The sequence below is a fragment of the Nannospalax galili genome, unplaced genomic scaffold (genome assembly GCF_000622305.1).
Source record: "Nannospalax galili isolate Female #2095 unplaced genomic scaffold, S.galili_v1.0 scaffold448, whole genome shotgun sequence".
Taxonomy (NCBI): Eukaryota; Metazoa; Chordata; class Mammalia; order Rodentia; family Spalacidae; genus Nannospalax; species Nannospalax galili.
In genome coordinates, this window is record NW_008359324.1 from 2,207,840 (window position 1) to 2,224,231 (window position 16,392).

At 37.2% G+C, this 16,392-nt stretch overlaps 1 pseudogene; it reads right to left on the minus strand.

The window, feature by feature from the left end:
- Positions 1 to 13,001: 13,001 nt before the first annotated feature.
- Positions 13,002 to 13,394, minus strand: LOC103725643 (annotated as a pseudogene).
- Positions 13,395 to 16,392: the final 2,998 nt, after the last annotated feature.

The following is a 16,392-nucleotide window of genomic DNA, read 5'->3' on the forward strand; positions in this document are numbered from 1 at the left end:
CTGTCATGTAGATAAATCTTGGTCAAAGATCAGTTGATCTCAGATAAACCTTACCTAGACATATATGTCTTGATCTGCTATGTATAATTTGTCAGAGGTTGTAGGAGTAACATGGTTCCCTCTGGTTTTCAAAACTATCTAGGCATTATTTATCTCTCGCATTGTCTCACCCCTTTACCATATTTTTCCACTTAAGGTACCCCATTTCCCCTGTTTCTCCCTTAATAATGCCCTTCTCCTATGGTCCTACCTCTCTTGAGCTCCTTCTTTCCCCTTTTCCCTATGTTCTTTGCACACCCTTCCCTCCCCCTCCCTTAAACTAACCAAATTTTTATCCATATCTCCCTTATTACGGGCTGTTTACTATTGTTCATCTCTTTCAGGTTCTTTCTTTTCCTTTACCTCCCTGTTTCGTTTCCATTATCCTGGTTCCTGTAGTTATGTCTGGATACATACTCACTTATCAAGGTTTGATTCTAGGATCCACATATGAGGGAGAACATATGTCGATTTTTTTTCTGAGATTGTGTAACTCACTTAATAACAGTTTCTAATTCCATCCATTTACCTGCAAGTTTCATGATTTCATTTTTTTATTGCTGCGTAAAACTCCATGGTATAAATCACCACATTTTCATTATCCACTTGTCAATTGAGGGACGCATATTTTGTGTCCATGTCTTTGCTATTGTGAAAAGAACAGCAACAAACATGGATGTTCAAGTGTCTCTGCACTAGGATGAGTACTTTGGGTATATGCCAAGGAGTTGTAGAACTGGATCAAATGTAGGGTTCATTTGTAGTTTTTTATGAGTTCTCCACACTGCTTTCCATAGGGGTTGAAAAAGTTTGCAGCCCGACCAGCAGTGGATGAGTGTTCCCCTTTCACCACATCCTCTCCAAAATTTGGTATCATTTTTTTTCTCCTGATCATAGCCAGTCTGACTGGGGTAAGATGAAATCTTAAAGTGGTTTTAAACTCACATTTCCCTTATTATTAGTGATGTTGAACATCTTTTATGATGTTTCATAGCCATCTTTACTTCTTCTTTTGAGAACCTTCTGCTCAACTCCTTAGCCCATCTTTTAATTGGGTTACTTCTTGTCTTGATTCTGTGTTTTTTGAGTTTTTTATATATTCTGGATATTAAGCCTCTGTTAGATGTGCTGCTGGTAAAGATTTTCTCCATTCTGTGTGTTTTCTTATCTCTTCCCTGGTTGATCCTTTGATGTAAAGAAGCCTTTTAGTTTAATGAGGTCCCGTTTGTTAATTCTTGACCATGTTTCCTGAGCAATTGATGCCCAGTTTAGAAAATCCTTTCCTACACCTATTTTTTTGTAGGTTTCCCCCAATATTTTCTTCTAACAGTTCAGAGTTTCAGGCTTTACCTTAAGGTCTTTGATCCATTTGGAATTATCTTTTGTTCAGGGTGAAAGACAGGAGTTTAGTTTCATTCTTCTATAGGTGTAGTTCCAGTTTTGCCAGTACCATTTGCTGAACATGCTGTCTTTCCTCTAGTGAGTATTCTTGGCCCCTTTGTCAAATATTAGGTGGCTGAAATCGTATTTACTCATATTTGGGTCTTCAATTTTGTTCCATTGATCTATGGGTCTATTTTTGTGCCAGTACAATGTCATTTTTATGACTATAGCTCTGTAATACAGCTTATAATGTGGTATAGTAATCCCCTCTGCATTTCTCTTAGTGCTCAGGGTTGTTTTGGCTGTCCAAGGTCTTTTGTGCTTCCATATTAATCTTAGGATGTTTTTTTCCAATTCTGTGAAAAATGTCATGGGGATTTTGATTGGCATTGCATTGAATCTATACATGACTTTTGGTAGGATGGTCATTTTCACAATATTAATTCTTCCAATCCATGAGCATGGGAGGTCCTTCCATCTGGTATCTTCCCCAATCTCTATTTAAAGGTTTAAAATTTTCATTGCAGAGCTCTTTAATGTCTTTTGTCAGGTTTATTACAAGATATTTTATTTTATTTTATTTTTTGAAGCTATTGTGAAGGGGAGTGTTTCCATGTGCTGTTTTTCTGATTGTTTGTAATTGGTACATAGAAAGAGTACAAACTTTTGTAGGTTAATGTTGTAACCTGCCACTTTACTGAACTTGTTAATAATCTAGATGTTTTCTGGTCGAATTTTTGGCATCTCATAAATATCATATCATATCATCTGCAAAAAAGGATAATTTGATCTCTTCTTTTCCAATTATGACTCTTTTAATTTCCTGCTCTTGTCTTATTGCTCTTGCAAGTGTATCAAGCACTATGTTAAAGAGAAATGGAGTTAGTGGACAGCATTGTCTTGTTCCTGATTTCAATTAGAATGCTTCCAGTTTTTCTCCATTTAGAATGATGTTGGCTGTGGGTTTATTATATATGGCCTTAATTACATTGAGGTATGTTCCTTCCAGTCCAATTCTCTCTAGGACTTTGAACATAAATGCATGTTGAATTTAGTCAAAGGACTTCTCTGCATCTTTTGAGATGACCATGGGGTTCTTGTCTTTGATCCCATTTGTATGATTTATGATGTTTATTGACTTATGTATGTTGAACCATACCTGCATCTCTGGGATAAAGCCTACTTGATCATGGTGGATGGTCTTTTTAATGTGTGTGTCTCTATGTGGTTTTCAAGTATCTTGTTGAGAATTTTTGCAACTATGTTCACTAAGGAAATGGGTCTATAATTTTCTTTTTTGGTTGTGCCTTTACCTGGCTTTGGTATTAAAGTGATGCTAGCTCCGTAGAAGGAATTTGGAAGCTCCAACTCCATTTCTTTTCTTTTCTTTTCTTTTCTTTTTTTTTTTTTTGAATAAATTAAGTAATATTTATTTACAGAGGATTAGGTGCCCCCATTTACTGCTGCACTGGAAAGTCCACAGTCAAATATAGATTCAGTGACTTCCTGACAGTCACAGAAAATGGTGAGAGGTGCCTCCTGGCATTCTTGGCTTATATGTCCTTAGCCCCTCCCCCACATGAAGCTAAAGTCATCTGAGCATGCCTTTAATCCATTTCTTTTAGGTTTTCAAATTTAGTAGCCTATAGGTTTTTAAACTTTTCCCTTATAATTTTCTGTATCTTTCTGGTGTCTGTTGTGATGTTTCCCCTTTCATTTATGATTTTGTTGATTTGGAGGTGCTGTTTATTTCTTTTAGTTAACTGGGCTAGTGGTATGTCAATCTTGTTTATCTTTTCAAAGAACCCACTCTTGGAAATGTTGATTCTTTGTATTGTTTTCTTTGTTTCAATTTCATCTTTTCCCTTATAATTTTCTGTATCTTTCTGGTGTCTGTTGTGATGTTTCCCCTTTCATTTATGATTTTGTTGATTTGGAGGTGCTGTTTATTTCTTTTAGTTAACTGGGCTAGTGGTATGTCAATCTTGTTTATCTTTTCAAAGAACCCACTCTTGGAAATGTTGATTCTTTGTATTGTTTTCTTTGTTTCAATTTCATTAATTTTGGCCCTGATTTATGTTATTTCTTCTTGTTTACTGGGTTTGGGTTTCATTTGCTGTCCCTTTTCAAGTGTGTTGAGTTGCAACATTAAGTCATTTACTTGTGTTCTTTCCAATTTTTTGATGTAGGCATTTAGAGCTATAAACTTCCCTCTAAAAACCATTTTCAGCATGTCCCAGAAGTTTTGTCGTGTTGTAATGTCCTTTTCATTTAGTTCCAGGAATACCACTCTTGGAAATGTTGATTCTTTGTATTGTTTTCTTTGTTTCAATTTCATTAATTTTGGCCCTGATTTATGTTATTTCTTCTTGTTTACTGGGTTTGGGTTTCATTTGCTGTCCCTTTTCAAGTGTGTTGAGTTGCAACATTAAGTCATTTACTTGTGTTCTTTCCAATTTTTTGATGTAGGCATTTAGAGCTATAAACTTCCCTCTAAAAACCATTTTCATCATGTCCCAGAATTTTTGTCGTGTTGTAATTTCCTTTTCATTTAGTTCCAGGAATACTTTTATTTCTTTCTTAATTTCTCTTTTGACCTATTCATTATTCAGGAGTGTGTTGTTTCATCTCCTTGTGTTCATGTGGTGATGAGGGCTTCTTTATTTCTTAACCCATTCACCTAGTCTGTGTCATTTAATTGGGGAGTTGTCTATTAATATTTAAAATTATTAATGAAAGATGAGTATTGAATCTTGTCATTTTTATTTCTATTTACATTCATGATGTAGCTATACTTTTCCACAGTTATACCTTCATTGAATTTCTTCTGCAACCCCTTGGGTATAGTCATTCCTTTCTTCAGCTCTTTGTATTTCTTCCAGAACACTCTGAAGGGCTGGTTTTTAGACATGAATTCATTCAGCCTATTTATTTCTTGGATGGTTTTTCTTTCCCCTTTGAATATAATAGACATTTTATGTGGGTATAGTAGTCTGGCTTGGCATCTGTGGTCATTTAAAACTGGGAATACTTTGGTCCAGGCTTTTCTGGCTTTCATAGTTTACACTCAAAAGTCAGCTGTAATCCTCATGAGTTTTCCTTTACATGTGACTTGTTGTTTCTCTTTTGCAGCTTTCAGTATTGTTTCTTTTTCTTTCTTTTTTTTTTGTATGTTTAGTGTTTTTAGCATGATGTGCCATGGTGAGTTTCTTTTCTGGTCCTGTCTGTTGTTCTATGTGCTTCTCTTATTTGTATGGGCATGCCTTTCTTTAATTTTGGGAAATTTTCTTCCACGATTCTATTGAAGATCTGGTCCATGCCATTAATTTGGGTTTCTTCTCCTTCCTGTATGCCTATGATTAGTAAGTTAGGTCTTTTTATGGTGTCACACAATTCCTACATATTCCATTCTTGTGATTTCTTAAATTTTTCATAATCTTTGCTTGAGTGGTCTAGTTCATCCACTTTATCTTCCAGTCTTGATACCCTGTTTTCCATTTCATTCATCCTATTGATGAAGCTTTCTCCTGTCATTTCTAATTGGCTTACTGAGTGTTTCACTTCTTTCTTCATTTCAGCCTGGGTATTCTTCAATTTTTCTAACTCTTCTGAAATCATTCAGAAGTTTATCCGTATCTTCCTTCATTTTAATTTCTTTGTTTCTGTGTTCTTTAAATTCACTGAATTCTTTTATCATATTTATAATTTTTCTTTTGAATTCCATGTTCTGCATTATCTCTACTCGGTTCTCACTGTGTTACTCTAGAAGACTATTGGTATTTGGTGGGGATAGGTTATTTTGATTTTTTCATGTTATTTTTTTCTCTGTGATTTTGACATGTGAATTTCTTTTGTATTTTCTGATTCTTGTGTGAGACCTAATCCTTTAAGTTTAGGTCTGTTTCTTTTTGTGAACTTTATGTGTCTTTGTGGTTTACTTTTTGGGCATGAAAGGCTGGTTCCTCTAAGCTTCCAGCTCTCTCTTTTGATTTTATATTGGAGTGGCCAGATTTCTTTTGTCTTTAGTAGTTCCCACAGAGGCCCAAGTCAGATGAGGATCAGATGCTCTCAGCCTTTCTCCTAAAGTGTAGATCTCTCCAGGATAGATTTTGGCCTCAGGAATTTGGGGTTTGGACTGGCCTAGGAGCTGGGCCCAGGAAATATGCTGGTCTAGGGCAGCTGTTGGCCATCCCACCCAGAGATCCAAAGGAAGATGGTGGCAGATGGTGGCCCCAAAGGCCCCTGGCTACTGCACTGAGGAGCTGGGTTTGTCTGGATGCAGAGGACCAGGAAGAGGAAAGGTCAGCCCAGGCTTCCAGGAAAGAGGCTGGAGGGTTGTGCAGACCCAGGGAGGCAGAGGGAATTTAGGGCACGGCCAGGCCCAGAGCACCACTGGGGACCGGAGAAGGAACTTTGTTGCTCTGGATACACAGGATCAGGAAGCAGTGGTGGTTCCCCAGGTGTCTGAGGTGCCAAGATAAGGAATGGGAGAGGAACCAGGCTAGGTGGAGAGACTGGTGGGATTAGATTGGAGGGTGAGTGAGGCTGGGGGAATCAAGGGATGGAGGGCAGGATCAACTTACCCCAGAGAGAGGCTAGCATGTCAAAGAGGGGGTCTGTGGTTAGTTGGTCGTTTTCTTTTTTATTATTGTCTTTTCCTCTAAGTCTTTGGAGCTTAAGCATGTTAAAGTACATGCTTTTTACTGGATCCACCAGGACTTCCCTGGCCTTTTCAGCCTCCCCTGCCTGGTGCACATCTTTTATTATGCAGAGTGGCCACACGCCGTCTCTGGGCACTCCAGTTGGGGGTAAAAGTTTTTGTAGCCTCTGGATAACCTTTAACAAATCCTCACTTATCTAGAACATATCTCCACATTTACAACAAAGCTGTGGCCCACACTTCTGTATTGCTGGCCTCTTTTACATTACAGATTTTATAACCCATTGTAAAAACCACATCAGCATCACCATCAGCTCTCTGAATTTTTCCCAACTTCCATGGTTTGTCTTTTTTAATGCAACCCTGCTGGCTGCACCAGTTTCGTTGCCAGAGTTCTCTTGGTGCCTCTTTTGCTATCAGACAAACTATATAATATATTTTTATGTGAAGTTATTATAGTTTATAACTGGGGGGGCTGGAAAAACAGAGACTAATACCCAGCACCCAACACCAAGCTCTGCTCAGCCTCAGGGGTTCTGGATTGCTTCCATGCATGCCCACAGTCTTCATTAATTTTCTCTCATGCATCTTGGGCCCACAGTCTTATTCCAGGTCAGTAAATGCCCCCTCTCAAATGGGTGAGATATCTTTTTCTCTATACCCACTGCTGTGCTTTCTCCAGGCCTGTCACTTCCCTTTCTGGAGGAGTCACCGCTTCCATCCCAAGATGGCTCCAAGAAGCCCCTCACCCTGTTAGGGAAAGAGGAATTTACTGCTTGTTTGAATATACTGCTTGTCTGAATTTACTGCATGAATTTACTTGTTTAAACTTACTGCTTATAACCAATTAACTCAACTGGAGATACAGGCATCCAGAGATAGAGGGAAGTGCTACAGCCCCTGGAGCCTGACCTGTTCTGTGTCATGTCATGTAGACATGTCTGCTTACACAGATAACAGGAAAGAGTCATGCCAGGCACATACCAATGATCTCTCCCCGATTGAGACACCTGAAGGGAGTTGTAATATTTTTCTTGTTTTAAAGTTATTGGTTTGTGAAATGCTTGCTTTGAAACTATTGGCTGTATAAACGCGGGCTTTTGTGTAACGGTTGTGGGAGCCTATATAATCTTTACCTAAAATTGCCTCAGGGTCGATCGCTCTGACCAGACCTGCATGTTTTGGGAAGGACGGTCGGCCCTAGCTAGCTGGTTTAATAAACCTCTGCTTGATTCTTGCATCTCCATACTCATGCATTTGTTCTCCAGAAGAGACCCACCGAGTCACAGACCCTAACAACCCCTTGGAAGAATAAGGTCTCTGGGACACAGTGTGTATGTGTGTGGGTGTGCAGATGTCACAGCACCTGTGTGGAGATCACAGTACTGTATGCAGGAATTGGTTCTCTCCTTTCATGATGCAAGTTTACTAGATCAAATTTATTCTCTCAGGCATGGAAGCAATTGCATTTCTCACTGAGCCATCTCCGTGGTCCTTAATAATATTTTATAATGCAGAGAAAATATGATAATTAACATACATTAATAGCTAATCAAAGCTAAATATTTAACCATACTATTATGTTTTGAAATTCTGTGTGTCTTTACAGCAATTACTATCATAAATAAATACCAACAGAATGACCTCTCTTTTGAACTTATCTGGATATCCTCTGTGAAATGATAAGTTCTCTTGATAGCAGTGAAAGCTCCCATCTCTTTTCATTTGTGATTCCCAAGTTCAGTGTTCATCTGCCATATGTCTTTCTTACTTTCGTTAATGCAAAATACCTATGGTCATGAAAAATACTTTTTTCCTCTCCATTAATCATGAAGATTCAATTAATCAGTTTTTTAATGCCCTGTAGTTGACCTTTTTCTTTCCTTTTCACTTGGCACTTCTATACCATGGAAGAAAAGAAGAAAGAAAACATATAGATATCTGCCCACAATGTGTATGTATATTCTCCTCTGTGGACTTTCCAGCTCCTTTCTTTATCTATTTATTCCTTTTCTTGCCTAGAATTCCACCTCCCAAAAATTACTTATAGTTATCATTTTAAATTTTCTGAAATTCATCCCTCCTCTCTGCTTTTACCTGTGTTCCTTTCTTTTGGGTCATCGTTGCCTTTATCCTGAAATACTGTACCAGGCTCCTGTTTAGTCTAGTCTAGTTCTCTGATCTTTGTTCCATGGAACTGCTCTGATTTTTTTTTTCTTCTTCAGATCTTTAAATACTCTTCTTTGATTATAAGATAAGATATTATGCAAGGTGGTGGTGGCACATACCTATGATCCCAGAACTCAAGAAGTTTCAGCAAGAGATTTATGAATTTGAAGCTAACTTGGTCAACATATACCAGCTAGGGTTACATAAGAAAATTCTATCTCAAAAACTAAAACTTGTTCTCTTCATAACAACTCTGAGAAGACATTTGTATTCATAGGATTTGTTTCCCCTTCTCTGCTTCTTTGTATCTCTGCTCAATGTTGCCATCTTCTCTGTTTAGGACATCTCATTACTGTGCTTTAAATGCACTCTTTCTTAAAAATAGTTGTTCTTGACCCTCTGGTCACCTTAGGCTTTCTGTTATTTGTGTGAAAGCTGTGGAATCTCTCTCCTTTAATGGTAGCATACACCCACCCCCAACACACACACTCACTTGAGAAATATGTTGAAGGAGAGTTGACCTTTATACTCAAAATTTAACAGTTTAGTGCCAGCCACCTTTTTCTTACTCCTGTGTTGAGGTGCCTGACCTTTGAGGCCTTTCTTATCTAATGTTATAGATTTCTCTAACAAGAAATCTACCTTAACCATTGAGATCCACAGCATGTGTAATTGACTAAGGCCCATCATGTAAAGGACACATATTATTTATTTGTTAAGTGTACGAAATGAATGAATTGTTTAATCCACTTTCGGGATCTTTGAGATCTATACATGGTTGCATGATAGGAGATATGCAGCAAAAATTATTTAATAATGAAAGGAAGGACTATAATTACATACTAGCTAAGTGATAGCTCAATGATGAAACTAGAACAAGAATCCCTTTATTCTAATTATAAATTTGTAAATGAATATTTATATTTTGAACTAAAACCAAAACAACAGCTTTTTCCTATTTTCTTCACTATTATTTGTCTTGACATTTTCAGGTTACTAAGAAACAATATTTTATCCTGAATATACATCAAAGCTATTTTTAATGAACCTTCAAAGACATAGGGTAATTCTACTAAAATAGTTATTTCTACTATGAAAGACACCTAAAAGTTCAAGCTAATTGCAACTTTACTTACCACATGCAGAGACTAATAAAACTGGAGAAGTATTTTCACTGGCCACTACATGTAACTTCATTCCTTTAGGAGAGAAAACAACTAAGAAGCTTCAGTTTTGAAATTGACACCAAAGTTTACATTAGAATTGAAAGGTACATAAGATGATGTACTTGAATCTATGTTCTCCAAGCATATGTACTAGTATGAGTTCCTCCACCTAGGGCTGTGGTAATCTTTCATTGAGGACTTCTACTTATCTTTACTTTTATATTTTTATAACTTTCAATATCAAAGGCTTTATGCTATGAACAGTTTTTGCATCAACAAAGTTTAATATTTTCAGGTAGTTCCTTGTGGAATTCCCTGAAAGTTTTCTTCATATTAAGGACTGGCCAGTCTTTCTCTGTTCAGTGGCCAAACAAAATGTCTCCAAATGGTTGCCTTGGTGTGGGCGAATCATGGTTTTCCTTGAGTCAATATTTAATAATTTGAAATAAACTAAAATAGACTGACATGATACAGAAAAGATATGGGTGTAGGATAGAAGACATGGTTCAGGTTTAGTGATATATGTCTGCAATCCCCACAGTCTGGAGACTGAGGCAAGAGAATTAATTTTGAGGCCAGAAGACACCCTGGAATACATAAGAAAAATGTGGTATTTCTTTTCCTTTTTGCTGTTGTTTCTCAGTTATTACAGTACTAACTACATCATGTCAGAAATATAAAAATAAAAGAAAGTCACTTTTTTTCTATTTCTAGCACTAGTAAACTAAACACTAAAAATTGACAAAGTTTTGGGATACAAAAATGGGGCATAATGTTGTTTCCTTTGCTTTCTTTCTTTCTCAGATTTTCAGCTGAATAGTCAATTCCTTTCACTCCACATAAATACCCCTGCTACTAGCAAATGCATGTGTAGAGCCCAGGCTGTTGTCTGTAGTTGACAGGTCTCTCATGCAACTGCTGTTAGAGAGAAGGTCACTCATGGAATCGACAGAGATGAGCAGGCCATGCCAGCCCTGGGGAAAGTACATGAGGGCTTGACTCTGTTACCTGTTAGCAGGAAAGTATCTCCTTCTGTTGGTTACTAAGGTGGTGTTAGAGTTCTAGAGGAAAGGCAGACATGTGGAAATGACCCCCTTCACCACCATGTCAGTGGAAATTATATAGCCAGTTTAAACTCCGATCCATTTTGAGCAGTTTGGAGGAGTGCTGCCCAATGTGCCCACCAAGGGTTGATATCCATGGAGGCTGGTTGGTGACTCTACTTTCTTCCTAAAGAGAATGTTGCCATTTGTTCTTCTTAGTCTTCTGTGGTAATTGCTAGACAGTTTGTTCTTTATCTATATTACACAGTGACTAATTATCAATGTCATATGTTGACATAAGAGAGTCTGTGTGAGGACAAATGGTCTATATGTCCCTGAAGATTTCTGAGAAGGTAGTTTCATTATTTAGCTAGAGTTGTACCAAGAGCATCCAGTTCAAACAATGTTTAAACTAAAACTTATGAGTCATACAATGTGATAAAAGTCAACCACGGAGAACCATTTGTCATGTCATGTCCCAAATTAAATGAAAATGATATTTGCCACAGTAAATTGGTAACTGATGGACTTACATAACAGAAAACACTAAAGCAACCAGAATAAAAAAAAATTCAGTGATAATTATTGATATGCATGAAACAAAAGAGAAAATCTCAGCAAGGCAAGAGGAGGGCCATGGGGGAGGCGAGCAAAATGAAACCTCAGGAAGGAAATAAGAGATATAAAGAAGAACCAGATTTTATGACCAGTAATAAAATTAAAGCCAAAACACTAACTGAATAAAAATTCAGCATATAGAATGAAAGACACAGAGGAACAAATTGGTGAACCAGAAGATGGAACAACAAAAATTATACAATTTGAACAATAGGAACATATTTATTTTAAAAACTAGTCACTTAAGTAGGATTATAAAAGCAAGAACAGTCTCCAATATTTTCAGCCTAGGACCAGCCCACCACCCTTTCCCTCTCTCCACTCTGGGCACCTGTCTGATTGAGTTGACATGGGTCCTGTGCTCGATGCCACCATTGCCACAAGTTCACATGTGCAAGCTTCCAGTGGCCTGAAAGCCCCTGCTTCCTGGTGTTTATCCGCCAGCCCTGCCTCTTACAATCTTTCTGCCTCCTCTTCCATAATAGTCTCTGAGCCGTGGGTGAATGAGGCTCCATATAGGAGTCGTATCCTGCACTCTGCAGTCTCTTATTTAAAACTTGGCCATTTGTGGCCTTCTGTGTGCGTCATAGTCTGTTGTATAAGGAATCTTTGCTGGTGAGCATTGAGTTATGCATTAGTTTCCTCTCTACCCCTTGTTGCACTATGTTCCATGAGCCATAGTTGGTTCCAGTGACCTGAAAGCCTCTGCTTCGCTGTTTTCATGAATCAGCCCTGGCTCTTATAATCTTTCTACCAGCTCTTCTGTAATGGTCCCTGAATTGTATGTTGATGAGGTTTAATATAGGAGTTCTATCCAGGAATGCATACTCTGATAGGACTTAACATGTATGGCAGAATACCTGAGGTCTGATAGGGGATTGGGGAGACATGGATGGGGGTTGAGGGCCTAAATTTGATTAAGAACTTGTATGGCATGTACAAAAGCTCAATAATTTTTTTTTTTTTAAGAAAAGTAAGAACAAGTGCTGGAGAGTTGGCTCAGCAGTTAAGAACACTGGCTGTTCTTGCAGAGGACTTAGGTTTGGTTCCAAGCACCCACATGATGGTCAACAACTGCCTGAAATTCCAGTTCTAGGGGATCTGATACCCTCTTCCCCTCTTCCAACTTTGTGGGCATTGCACACTACAGGCTATACACTCACACACATAAAAATTAAAAAAGCAAGAACAAAAACTTCAAACATGTTTTCCTAAAATTATTTGAATCATTGTCTTTAAGAAAATATCAAACAAGCATATGAATTTTAACTACAAAACTATTTATTTTCACATTATTTCACTGTCTTGGTCTATTGCTCACATTTTCCTGTATTACAAAAAACTTGACAAGAAAAGTTACAAGTAAAGGCATCAGGATGAATCTTTTGGAGTTCATTTATATATTCCTAGCATTTTTGTATCAATGGTTTCATACATGAGCAAATATTTCTAATTCATCAAGTTTCTAAACCTTAAACATATACAGCTTTTGGCATGGTAATTATACCAAAATAGAGAAGTTTAAAGTGAAAAAAAATAGTATATTTTAACTTTTAAGCCATTCTTCTGCCCTTTAATGCTAGCTAGAACATTTTAATTCTGCTTCTCTCATAAATCCTTAAAATGATAAAGAGGACTGAGTAATCATTTTGGTTCCTTCCTCCAAGAGCAAACCCCACAGGGTATGGATATCTAAAATAACGTGTTGACATTCCTGGGAAATTGTGAGTAAACTCTAGTGCCATAATGTTAAATTTACAGACATAAAGAAAATGTTCACATTCTTTGGCCCATGACTCTTATTTTGTACTCCTCTCTTATCATTCTCAGCACACCATATTCACAACTACTAATTCTTTCTTTTTATTTTTTTTTTAGCAAAGACATTTAATAAGCATTATGTTTTACAAATACTCTGGAGAATCATGCAATGCTGCATGCATTGGATACAACTCTGGGTGGCAAGTCTGCACAGTCCTTTGCAACTGGACCTATGATGGCAGAACCTTTCATCTCACCTTTGTTATTTACTAGGACCCTTGCATTAATTTCAAAATAAAAAGACACCCCATCTTTTCTTCCAAATGGCTTTCATTGCCGAATTACCACTGCTGGATGGACCTTCTTTCTTAGCTCTAACTTGCCCTTCTTCACTGTGGCCATCACCATGTCACCTTATACCAGCATCAGGAAGTCTGTTCAGCAATCCCTTGATTCCCCGCACAGCGCAGTTGATCACTGCTCCTACAGGAAGTCCCAGGGAAATCTGGAATTTTTCATCGCACCGGAGGACCCACCACGGCCTAGCTTTGACATCTTGGATGCCTAGAGAGAGGCAAAAAGGCACAACCGCTAAGTCTTAAGCACTTAATAGTATCCCTCAGGCAATTTTCTCTATCAAGTTTCAAATAATCTCCCAGCACAGACTTGAGGATAAAATTGGAAAGTAGTTGGTAAACTGAATATACTTATTGTAATATTTAGCTATACTTCTCAACTTTTCATTCAGTGAAAAGGAAGCTAAAAAAGCACATACTACACATATAATACACAAAAATGAAACAAAACAGTAATATATGTATAAAGTTTCTTTTGATTATGTATATTATCTAACTTTATTTTGTAATTTTTAAAATTTTTTTGTGTATGAGTGTTATGCCTGCAGTAATGTATGTAAATGAACCCATGTCATGCAGTACCTCTGGAGGCCAGAGAGGGTGTCAGATACCCTGGAACTGGAGTTACCGACTTCTGCAAGAAAAGCTCATGCTTTTAACTACTGAGTCATCTGTCTCTCCTGCTCCCAAATATTATTTAAACTTAGAAAAGTGTTCATTAACAAACTACTTGATATATCGTTTCCTTCAACAATATTTAAATATCTGAAATTACTCTCTTCCACTTCACCCCTGTGTTCTCAGTTTGGCATATGCCAACCTCTAGCAAGTTGGTGGTAACTCAGTGAATACTGAGCTTGAGCCTCCAAACTTTAGCATGTTCATTAGTTTTGATTAGTTGACCTACTAGCTTTACTTTTAGATCCACACCATACTCATTTGCTTTTCTACCAAAATATCCAGATATAACATACTTTCTATAGATCTGACACCTGTATTTGTGTGTGTGTATGTGTGTGTGTGTGTGTGTGTGTGTGTATGTGTATACATACATGCTTGTGTTTGACTTCCTTGGGAGTCCTTCTTTATTCCTTAGATTCTTTATTTCCTAGTAGATTTGGTTAATTTTGCTTAACAATTTGACTAGATTATGGCACCCAGTTTTTTGGTCGTGTTGTCTACATGTTTGTGTTTTTTCAGTGTGACCAATACCTAAAATCAATAGCCTTTAAGCAAAACAGATTATTCCTCATAGAGTTGGTCATCTTTCTGAAAAGCAAGCAAAGAAGATTAAAAAAGAAAGGATTGTAGGGAGTGGTGGTGCACGCCTTTAATCCCAGCACTCGGGAGGCAGAGGCAGGCCAGCCTGGTCTACATAGTGAGTTCCAGGACAACTGGGGCTACAGGGAGACCCTGTCTCAAAAAGACCAAAAAATAAAACAAAACAACAACAACAACAAAAACAAAAAAAAAGAAAGTATTATATCTGAACCTTCCAATCTACTGTTCTGCCCTGTGGATTTGAGATTTGCCAGTTCTCACAACCAAACCATCCAGCTCCTCTCTCTGTGTATGTCTGCTTCTGTTAGTCAGAAGGACCGTTTCTCACTGTTATGCTTCAAGCAATGTTGTATGATATTTACTATTCTTTTAAAACTTGAAGTAATTTTTATTAGTATTAATTGCATAAACTAGTGGGTTTCACTTTGCTGTTTTAATACATGGATATAATGTAATTTGATTATTATTGACTTCCCTCATTACTTTCTCTTTCATTCTTCTGTTCACTTTCTTCTTCCCTAATAGTTCTCCTTCTATTTCTTAAAATCATTACTTAAAATTTATGTGTTATTTTTATTTTATGTGTATGACTGTATTGTCTGCATGTATGTAAGTGCATGCATGCCATGCAATGTCCACGGAGGTCAGAAAAGGGCATCAGATTCCCTGGAACTGGAGTTATGGATGGCTGGTAGCTGACATGTGTGTGCTGGGACTAGAATCCTAGTCCTTTGCAAGAACAGCCAGTGCTCTGAATCACTGAGCAATCTTTCCAGCTCTAAATTATTACTTTTTAAAAAACAGACGACATATATTACAGGAAATATTTGACACTGAGTCAAGTGTGTTACACTTTACATGATAATCTCCAGTTTCTCGTATTCATCTACAAATGACATGATTTCTTCTCTTTTTTATCAAAATGTGTGTGTGTGTGTGATTTTTTTTATCCATTGATCCCTTGATAGGCACCTAGACCACAATTACATAACATGTAGATTCAGAACACAGTTCTATTTCTTTTCTTTTCATTTTTGAATATTTATACTCTTTTAGACATTGACTAGATGCATCATCTCATTCTTTAAATATCCTGATTTCATTATTCCTATATTTTTCTTCCAATAATTTTGACAGGGTCTCCCTGTAGCCCAAGATGTATAGACCAGGCTGGTTTTGACCTCCAGAGATCTACCAGAAATTTCTGTGTCTGGAGTGCTGGGACTAAAAGTGTGTGCTTCCATGCCTGGCTCAAATTCAAGTTTTTTGCTTCTCTACACCTGAATGCAAGGAAGACCAGCAACAAAGGATTATATTAATTTTTCTGACTTTAATTATGGCAAAGAGTTTCAACCATGAACATGAATGAATAGTAATCTCTGTAGTAAGATGTAAACTCTTTGGGTATATGTCCAATAGCTCTATGGTTAGATCATATGTAGATTGATTTCTAATTCTAAATAAAGTTTTAGTTTCTATTTATTTTTATTTTATATGTGTGGATGTTTTCGCTCATGTATGTAAGTGGACACTTGCAAGAGCAACCTGTGTGCTTAATCACTGAGCAGTCTTTCCAGCTCTGTTTTCTAGCTTTTTGAGAAATTTCCATATTTCTCAAAAAGTAACAGTTGGACCAATTTGCACTCCACTAGGAGTGAGTAAGAGTTACTTCTCTGTAGCTTCACCAGCATTTGTTGTTTCTTTTTTGGCTATTGTCCATTCTGAGTGGGACAAGATGAAATCTCAAAGCAGTTTTAATTTACATTTCCCTGATGACTAAAGATGTTGAACGTTTAAAAAAGTATTTCTCAGCCATTTGTGTTTCATCTTTAGAGAATTCCCTGTTCAGTTCCTTGCCCCAACACTTAACTGAATGTTTTTGTTTGTTTGTTTGTTTGTTTTTGTTTTTTTTTTTT